This window comes from Panthera onca, chromosome A1 (assembly GCF_046562875.1).
Source record: "Panthera onca isolate mPanOnc1 chromosome A1, mPanOnc1 haplotype 2, whole genome shotgun sequence".
Lineage (NCBI taxonomy): Eukaryota > Metazoa > Chordata > Mammalia > Carnivora > Felidae > Panthera > Panthera onca.
Window position 1 is genome coordinate 83,156,356 of NC_138339.1, and position 9,992 is coordinate 83,166,347.

At 38.4% G+C, this 9,992-nt stretch overlaps 1 protein-coding gene across 3 annotated transcripts in view; it reads left to right on the forward strand.

Annotated features, from left to right (window-relative positions):
* The window catches only part of KIAA0825 (KIAA0825 ortholog), a 386,168-nt gene that overhangs the window by 320,602 nt on the left and 55,574 nt on the right, over nucleotides 1-9,992 (forward strand). The gene's annotated exons all lie outside the window — the stretch shown is intronic.

Below are 9,992 nucleotides of genomic sequence, written 5' to 3' on the forward strand. Positions count from 1 at the left end.
TGTTATGTTTCTCAGGATCCACATAAGAGTGAAACCATATGGTATCTGTCTTTCTCTGTATGGCTTATTTCACTTAGCATCACACTCTCCAGTTCCATCCATGTTGCTACAAAAGGCCATATTTCATTTTTTCTCATTGCCACGTAGTATTCCATTGTGTATATAAACCACAATTTCTTTATCCATTCATCAGTTGATGGACATTTAGGCTCTTTCCATAATTTGGCTATTGTTGAGAGTGCCGCTATAAACATTGGGGTACAGGTGCCCCTATGCATCAGTACTCCTGTATCCCTTGGATAAATTCCTAGCAGTGCTATTGCTGGGTCATAGGGTAGGTCTATTTTTAATTTTCTGAGGAACCTCCACACTGCTTTCCAGAGCGGCTGCACCAATTTGCATTCCCACCAACAGTGCAAGAGGGTTCCTGTTTCTCCACATCCTCTCCAGCATCTATAGTCTCCTGATTTCTTCATTTTGGCCACTCTGACTGGCGTGAGGTGGTATCTGAGTGTGGTTTTGATTTGTATTTCCCTGATAAGGAGCGACGTTGAACATCTTTTCATGTGCCTGTTGGCCATCCGGATGTCTTCTTTAGAGAAGTGTCTATTCATGTTTTCTGCCCATTTCTTCACTGGGTTATTTGTTTTTCGGGTGTGGAGTTTGATGAGCTCTTTATAGATTTTGGATACTAGCCCTTTGTCCGATGTGTCATTTGCAAATATCTTTTCCCATTCCGTTGGTTGCCTTTTAGTTTTGTTGGTTGTTTCCTTTGCTGTGCAGAAGCTTTTTATCTTCATAAGGTCCCAGTAATTCACTTTTGCTTTTAATTCCCTTGCCTTTGGGGATGTGCCGAGTAAGAGATTGCTACGGCTGAGGTCAGAGAGGTCTTTTCCTGCTTTCTCCTCTAAGGTTTTGATGGTTTAAGCCAAGTTTTTAAAAAAGCCTAAAAGACAGCAACTAAACATACCTTCTATTCCAGCTGAATGGAACTGCCTCCCAGCAACATTTCTCTCAGTCTTACACAAATGTTCCTCTTTGTCTATGCCCACTGCTACCCCTACCTTTTCATCCCAAGTCCCAGACTGAAGTTCCAGATTCAGGCCTAAATCCCTTCGGTTGAATGCCAGAGTGATCTTCCTTAAACACTGTTGTTATTACATTCTTACTTTGTTCTCTGTTTCCTACAGTCAGACAGAACCAATACCTATCTGGGGTCAAATCACCCAGCTGATGTGTAATTCTAAACTGATGGAATGATGTTAAGGTGATATGCTGGGGGTGCTGGACTAGTCTGAACAAAGCAAGTTGGGAGAGTCTTTTTCAATGGGATGAACTGAATTGTCTTCCCCAATACACCAAAATCACAATGAAGGTGCATCTACTATGGGGTCAAGAGGAGGCAGTGAGATAATGAATGCTAGTTTGGATACTGAATCTGAGGTGCCAGGACTTTATCCTCATGGAAGTATGAATAGTTGCAAATATGGCTTTGGAGCTTATCAGGTGAGAGTCCTCAGGAATGCCTAGGGGTTTACTTGACAGAAGGTGATGAGATGGCCAAAGAAGGGTTTGTGGAGTTCAGAGAAGGGGTGGGGGTAGCCATAGGTGGAGGAGGAACTCCTGGGGATTGATCAGACAGGGAGGACAACCAGAAGAGAAGAAGTAAGAAAGCAATGAGGAGAGAGTTTCTTGAAAGAACAAGCATTAGTTAGTTCAAATGCCAGAGATTAAGATCAAAAGTGTTCACTGATTAGCTCACTGATTAGGCCAGGTAGATTACTATGACTAGGAGAAAATGCATTCGAGGTAAGGCCCACCCTTTTCAAGAAGCTTACTGGAGAAGGAAATGAGTCAAGGCATTAAAGTAATAGGAGATAAGGAAGGGGCTCATAAAAGGTAACTAACAAAGCAATAACTAGGTTGACATAATCAAATGGCTTTTAGAAAGATTAATCAGGGAAAATGGGAAGAGAGAAATAGAGAAAACAAGTACTTAGGCCAATGAGACTAGCAATAATAAAAATAGAAGGAACTTTAACTCATAAATCTTTCTTTCCATCTTTATCTCATATTTAGAGCCAGACAAAAACATATCTCTATAATCTCTGTCAATATTTCAGCTCATCAATTTTTTAAAAAATATCTGATTCTTCACAGCCCCCACACTAAGTCTAAGGTCAAATCTTTGTCCTATGCTGTCTTCTGAACCCTTCCTCCCATTCCTCAATCAATGGTGTTTCCTGCACCCTGGTATACTTCTTGCATTGATCTCTCCTCTCGCCTGTATGAAATGTACCTGCTGGATGAAGACTTGTGCTCATGCACATGAGGTCTGTTTTCTTACTACTTTCATTAGCTTTTGCTCTCCTTTGGTAATACATTCAAATTTCCACTCGGCCCTTATCTCTTATTGCCATTCGGATGCTTCTTTTCCATTTCCTTCACTGCCATTCCATCTTGCTTCCTGATTCCCTGAATATTTGTCACCCAATGCTTTCTGCAACCTAAAAAGTCATCTTTCTGAAGCTCTCACTTCTGTTCTCTTGTCCTTTGAAATTGTTTGCCTGTCGTATTTCCTTAATGAATTCCTCAATAGGAAAAGAGAAGCAAGTTAATGTCGTTTGAACGTTGTGATTTAGATTCTACTCTTAACCAAATTTGTATTGCATATATACAATTAACAATGTTTTAATGATTTTTCTTTGTCAAAACTCAGGCTAGGCCCGCAACCAAACACAGGGAGAAAGTCTGAATGGAGATTATTATTTGATGTGTGTTCTAAAGCTCAATAGCTTGTCACAGTTGCTCATGTATTTACTGTTCTCTTTCCATTGAATTGAGGCATTTTAACTCCTAGAATGCAAAAATAATTCCTTGAGCCATTAGGATATCAGCCAGTGTTACATTTGCAAAGGAATGTAGGATGAAATGAAGTTTGATTAAGGCAAGATAAAGATAGCCAGGACCCGGCGAATTTCTCAAACAGGGCAAGCTCTGGGGCCCCAACAGTGGATGGCTTTGGGCAGCTAAGCTCAGCAAGAACACTCAGTTATTGATTTAGGAGAAGAGGCTGGAGGTGGGGAGAGTGATGCTAATTAGGAAAGGGTGTGGAAGTGAGACAAGGCCAAACAAAAATGAACTTCTCTTATATCAAAGGTTTGTTTAAATGAATAAAAGCCTATTTTGAAGGGTTTCCTTTTTATTATCTTGTTTTTATTTGATGGTTTAGTTTCCATTTCTTTTCAAATATGTCCCCAATTACTTAATAAGAGAAGAGTCTAATCTGTGTAGAGCCCCTCTTTGCCATGCATCACATGAGCTGTAGAGAAAATTACAGGAGTCCTAGTTCATTTGTTCACTTATTCACTCATTTATGTATATACTCATCTATGCACTAAAAAATACTGAGAGTGTGGTATGTGCTCGGTACTTCAGCACTTTGTACAGAATGGTAAAGAAGACACAGTTCCTGTCCCTCCTGGGGTTTGTAGTATATAAAAACAAATAGAAAGGCAGTTACAGTCCAATATGATGTATGCCATCATCAGAGGACAGGTGCTGTCTGAAATACAGAGGAAGGAAATTCAATCCAAATTAGGAACAGCAGCAAGGACTTCACAATAAGAGCAACATTTTAGAATTCAAAGGATAGGAGTTGGCCAGGCAAAGCTGGAAGGAGGGTCAGACAAGTGAAGGCAAAAAAGCAAAGTAATATTCCATGGCACAAAACAGCACCTGTGTCACTCAAGATGAGAAAGAACATTATACATTCACATGTGAAAATAGTTACCTATGCTGGAAATCAGAGTTGGTTAAGGTAAAAGATGAGTCTGGGTCCCCTCATAAAGCACTTTTGTGTGTTCTGCAAAGAATTTATCCTAAGGACTATGGAGAATCAAAAGTTTTAAATAGGGAAATGACTTAACCACATTTCCTTTGTAGAGAATTAGTTCTAACTGAAAAGTGGAGATGGGTTTAGAGGGGGTGGGCAAAATAGGAGATAGTAAAATACCAACTTGCAAGTCAGTCTTGCAGTCATTCTCACCAGAGACCATGGTGTCCTAAATTAAATGAGTGGCACTGGGGATTAATTCAAAATATATTTAGTAGATAAAATAGGACTTGATGGTTTATCAGAAAAAAACAAAATTATGATGCTCAAATGTCTCATTTGGTCACTGGATAAATGGTTCTGTCATTCACTGAGGTAGAGAGCACCAGAGAAAAAGCCTTTTGTGGGAAGAAACACCCAAGATGCTTAGCAAAACTTTCAGATAAAAAAAATATGAAACTCACAGTCAGATAGAAACCAGAGTTATAGTTCTGGGAGGTCATGAGTAAGTATACATATATGGCAACACATTCTGGGGGAAATAAATGAGATCATCCAGGTCAAAGTATGCAATGTCACTAAGTAATTCTGTATTACTTGTTTGACAGTGTTCTCTGTGATTAGACTTTAAGCTCAGTGAAGGCAATAACATTATTTCTGTTCACTACAACCAAACTTAATACTTTTCCTAGACTAGACAACCAAACAATAGTTTTTGAAAGGAAAAATAATATCTGTGAAACCCCATGGTCAATTACAAAAGAATATACAAGTGTACACGATTCATATTGACTATAACTAGTCAAATCCAGACTTGTTTCAATAGCCTATCAGGAACTTCATTTTATGCCTCCTTTCTGAAATGCATGCATCAAAATTTGGTTTTGACTATTTTTTACACAAGAATATTACTATTATCTATACAGCATACTGAGTAGCAGGTACTGCAGAAAAATGTCCTCTTTGGTCAAGTAACTTAGAGTGCCTCAATTTTTCTTATCTATGAGATGAGGATAATAGTACTTATCTCATAGACCTATTGATAAAATTAAATGATATAATATACACAGCAACCTAGACCACAGATGTATTCTAATGAATATTATTAATAGTATTTAAAACTTTATTAAGGTGGTAGCTCTCCATGGTGTTTCCACAGGTGATGACAGCTTTTGTTCTGGACTATCTTCCCAAGGATGTTTGCATTTCAGGGATGTTGGTGATAGCAAAAAGCCTTTGGATGACAGAGGTAGTGCCTCCCTCAGGACAGACAGCAGATTTGTTTCTTCACCAAGATAATAAAGATAATGTCCCCTTTAGGGGCAAAGGGTGGGTGCATTTTCTAGAAGCCATCTTGTAAGAGTAGATTTCCTAATTTTGAGATTCCTCAGCTGAGACACAAACCCTCTATGGGTGCAGCATCTACCTGGGCCAATCTGCATTGCCCTGTGCAACTTGAGGAGCTATAGTAACAACGTGAACCTGAAGCTGATTTGCCCCTGGTGCCCTGATTAAGTAACATCTTTGCCTCTTTCCTAAAGGCCTTGTGTTTTTGTCAGCATTTATGAGACTGTGACAGGCTATTTGGTTAGCTTGAAAACGGGGTAAAATCTCAGACCCTCCACTTCTCTTGAGAGAGCTGTCTCTTTAGGGTAGATATGTGTATTGTAAAGCCTTGATGCAGGTGTTTTCTAGACCCTATTTCCTAATCTTGACATTGCATGTTTTTCATAATTCTAATTTTAACAATATATAAACAGGAGCTAAAGAGATAAGATTGTTTATTTTTACTTTGAAGAATTCAATCATTTTGCTTTTTTTTTTTTTTGATTGGGAAAAAGTTTGAGAAACACACAACTACTTTGTTTTTAAAAATTTATTTTTTCACCTTCCACAGATGACAAATGTGTGTAGTACAAATCCTTACTATCTTAATAAATACGAAATATTACAAATATATGTTGAAATCACACGAATATTCATAGTATTGACAGCAACCACTGCATAGACAGCATAGACAAAGGCAGCCATTGGGTAGCAAAAACCATCTATGTGTTAAATATAGAGTAACAACTGTGTATTTTTTAATATACCAGGTGGTCTCTCATCTAATTTCCCAATGTTGATTCAGGTATGGGTACATAATTTCTAAAAAGACCCCAAATTTAATTTGTGTATGTGTGTGTGTGTGTGTGTGTGTGTGTGTGTGTGTGTATGTATCATTGTGTACATAAAACATATAGTCACATCTCAGAATGCAGTTAGGGATATGCTTTGTAAGGAAATATCATGATCTAGGAGCTAAAGAAGATAAAAAATGTTCACCAGGATCAAATTTGAGCAGATGGGGTCAAGTAAAGGATAGTGTGTGTACATTTTAAAAAATTGGGGGGGCAGCAAAATACAAAGACAAGAAGGTAAAAGTGAGTTGTAAGTAGAACCCAAATAGCAGACAAAATATACAGGACATAGATCTTACTTGAATAGTCCAAGACAGGAATAAGATAAAAGGAGAAGTAAAAGATGCAGTGTGCTTTACTGGAAGAAGCTGGAAACAGGAGAGGTCAAGAAGGAAGGCTTTGAGCAGGCAAGACTTCCTCCAATAAGGACCACTAACCTGTGAAAGGAGGAGTTCTCCATGATGACATGTGACCTTAATCCAGAAGACAAAGAGGTTGACTTGGGAGCTCAAGAACCTTATGTCTCCAAAGATCAGAAGACAGTAACTCATGCTAGGAAAAGAGGAAGAAAATGCTAAAGGTTTGGTAAACAAAAATATTTATGATGTAGGGAAAAAGTTCCCTGCATCCCTTGGTTCTGTTGGTACTGAGCAGAAGCATTTTAGTGTTCTTAAACCACATGCGTCAAGTGCTGTGGCAGAGGTGAGACCTGAGCTACATTAAACAAACATGAAAGTACACGTAATAGTATTTCTAAAGTGTGTATCCTTTGCAGATTTAGTTGTACCCCTGGGGCATCTGTCTCTGGGCTAAAGAACAAACAATGAGATGGCAAAAGATTTACTAAGAAGGCCAGAGAGAATGGAAGTTGGGAACTCACATTCTGATTTTCATTCAGTGTGTTTCCCTCTCTCTTTCCTAGGTGGTGGTGGTAGATAAGATAGGGCAATTGTAAAAAACTGCTTAGTTTTGTAGACATGGCCCAAATCTAAAACAACACCATATTTAAAATAATTAAAGTGTCAGGCATTCTTTTACTTGTACACCACATCTTTGTTTATTGTTCTGTTAGATAAAGCCTCTTGTCATTATACTGCAGGCAAAGCTGTTAACTGGGAAACTCAAATCCACACCCTAGACCTAATTTTTTAAATACAGTTTCCTCTTTGATCTACTGTATCTCTGAATTTAATTATGAGGTCTAACTTGATGCCCTGCCATTGTATCCTTTGCTCTTCCTGCTCTTTCTGTAGTTTGTAAAAAAGAAGAGTTTCGGTTTCTTTTAAAGCAAGCTCATTTTTAGTTAGTTCATTGAAAGGTGTCACCTTCTACTTCGTGTTGCTCCTTGGGTACTTTTATTCTTTGTCTCGTGAACTGACACAATTACCATCTCTACATTCTGCAAATATAGCTTGCAGAGCGGGTTTCCTAAGAATATAATTTTCAAAAGTGCCAGACATAAGAATGGCTCTAAAGCCATTTGATGAGTTCTCTGTTACATCTCCTCATTTGCTTCCTTTCCCAAAGAGATTTTTGATTTCTGCCTGGAACATGCTTATCAGCTTAAAGGTATGCAGCATCATTATGTTATGAAGATTTTCTTCAGCAGCAAGAGCACTAACCTTGAATGAAGCAGTTGCTAATCATGTTGCACTAAGCAAATAAAAGTCAGAACCGACCTAATCTTGCTTGCCTAATATCAGTTTCTGCAGACTTCAAGCGTAATGTTCTAATCACTGGCGCAAAACAGCCAATTAATTTGCTTTCCCTACGTGTTTTTACTGGCCAAGATGCATAGGGGAGCAGTGCATTCGGTCATAATCATGCTCCACAAAGATGGGAAATGTTCCCTTTGAGCTTCCAATCATTAGGCCAGCCGAAGTGAAGACAAGCCCATTGACAAGTGAGAATGGCAATAATTTATTTTCTATTGATGGGTTGTGACAAATCATGTCGAAGCGGTGGCTGCATACTGTGGGGCTCAGCTAAGGAAGACTGTGATGGGCAAAGATGAAACCCTTCACAGCTCATTTAGTCCAAATGTAGCCACCTGGGTGGTGAATCGGTTCAACATACCAGCCCAGGCATTCCAGCACAAAATTAGATCGCTAACAGGCAGGCCATATAGGGGTTCCTACAAGGCATTAATCAACAGGGTTGAGCTGTCAAAATGCAGAGTCGGAAATTAAGAAACACCAAAAGGATGAAAATGTGGCAATGCTGTCAAAAAATCAAGAATGTGATTCCTACTGCAGGATTCCAGCCACCATTAAAAAAGCTTAGAAGAAAAATGAATTATAAAGGGTAAGGAGAGGCATCACCTTCTCCTGTGGAAAATTTTCCTATGATTTTTACACATGTTAATTAGTAAAAGCAGCATGAAGATTTATGTAAGCATGAGCACACCCCTTTTCAACTTAACACTGACAGGTCAGATTACATAGAAGTCCTTCTTACTGCTTCACAGCGTAGTTCATCCCTTATTTAAATTTCTCTTCTACCCAAACCTACTGATGTGCAGAGCATTTGATGTTTCACGCTGCTTCTGAATACAGACACTTCAAACTCTGCAGAATTCTTGGGCTTGCACAGCTTATTTTCTGAACACTCTTTTTGGTAGAAGAGAAATTTCTTACATCTGGAGGTGTAGGCTGTTTGTGTGTGTGTGTGTGTTTGTGTGTGAGAGAGAGAAAGAGAGAGATAGAGATAGATTACATTTTATCAATATTCTTTTAAGGGCTCATTATCTGCTTTCATAATAGAAAAAAAATATTTAGTGCCATAAACAAATCGAAACAACCAGAGTTTCTGTAACCAAATTTTCCCTGTTCAAAAAACATGCAAAGTTTCTTTTACCTAAAAATATATTCTAAATTCAGAAGAACTGCTTTCCAGGTCCCACACAGGTATTTCGCAAAGTGTGGTTCTAAGGACCACAGATCAGAGTGATCTAGAGTGCTCACTGAAAATGCACATGCACAGACCAGTATCTGGGATGGGCCTTGGAACTAGAATTTTAACTGGATCCCCAGAGGGATTCTGAATGCACAGGGAACATGGAAAACCACTTTTTCTTATGTGAATAAACCCCAATCCATTTTCAGGTGTAAACATTAGCTTCTTTCCAACCTTAACACGTCTTCCCATGGACAAGCTATGCTCCATTTGTTCAAAACCTCTCTACTCCTTTCACATTTGCAAGACTTTGATCATGCTGTGCCCTTCCTAGGTCCCTGCCCCATCTTTCCTATCCTCTGAGGTTCAACTCAAATGCTCCCTCCTACACAAAGCCTTCTCCATTAACTCCCAGCTAAAAGTGAATCTTCCGGCTTCTCTGCTAACCCAGCCTTTCGTTTTTACCTTTCATAGCATCACCACTTTCTGTCTGCTATTGCAGTGACCTGTACGCATGCTTTATCTCCTAGTTACTGGCTTGTTCACTCCTTAGGGCCTGACTTCTATGTCTGTTTATACCTCATACCACCTAACTCAGTGCCTTGTGCTATATGTATAGTAAATGTCTGTCGAACTGAACTGTTGAATAATAGATGTTAGTTAATTCAAACCCAAGCTTTATACTTTGAAGTCATTCACAAAGATAAGGGTTCTCTCTTACTGTGTGCTTGGAATGCTCATTAGAATCTTGGAATGGGTTTCCCTGTAAGCAAAATTACATGAGGCCTGTTATTTTGTTTATTTGTTTGTTTTACTTAACTGCAGTTTGTCTGTAAAATGTTACTCTGATTTAGAGTTTCTAAGCTTGCTTTAATGATATTTTCCCTGAAAGAATATTTGTTAATATTTTAAGTCTTGAGCTGAAACAGATATTTAAAATGTATTAATTATGCTGGAAAATAAAGTACATTACAGTATTACAAACCAGTAGAGTTACTAAAAACCATTTGTTTTGTAAATATTTTAGATATTCTTAGTTTTTAAAAAAAAATACCATGAACTATATGGACTTACATATTTGA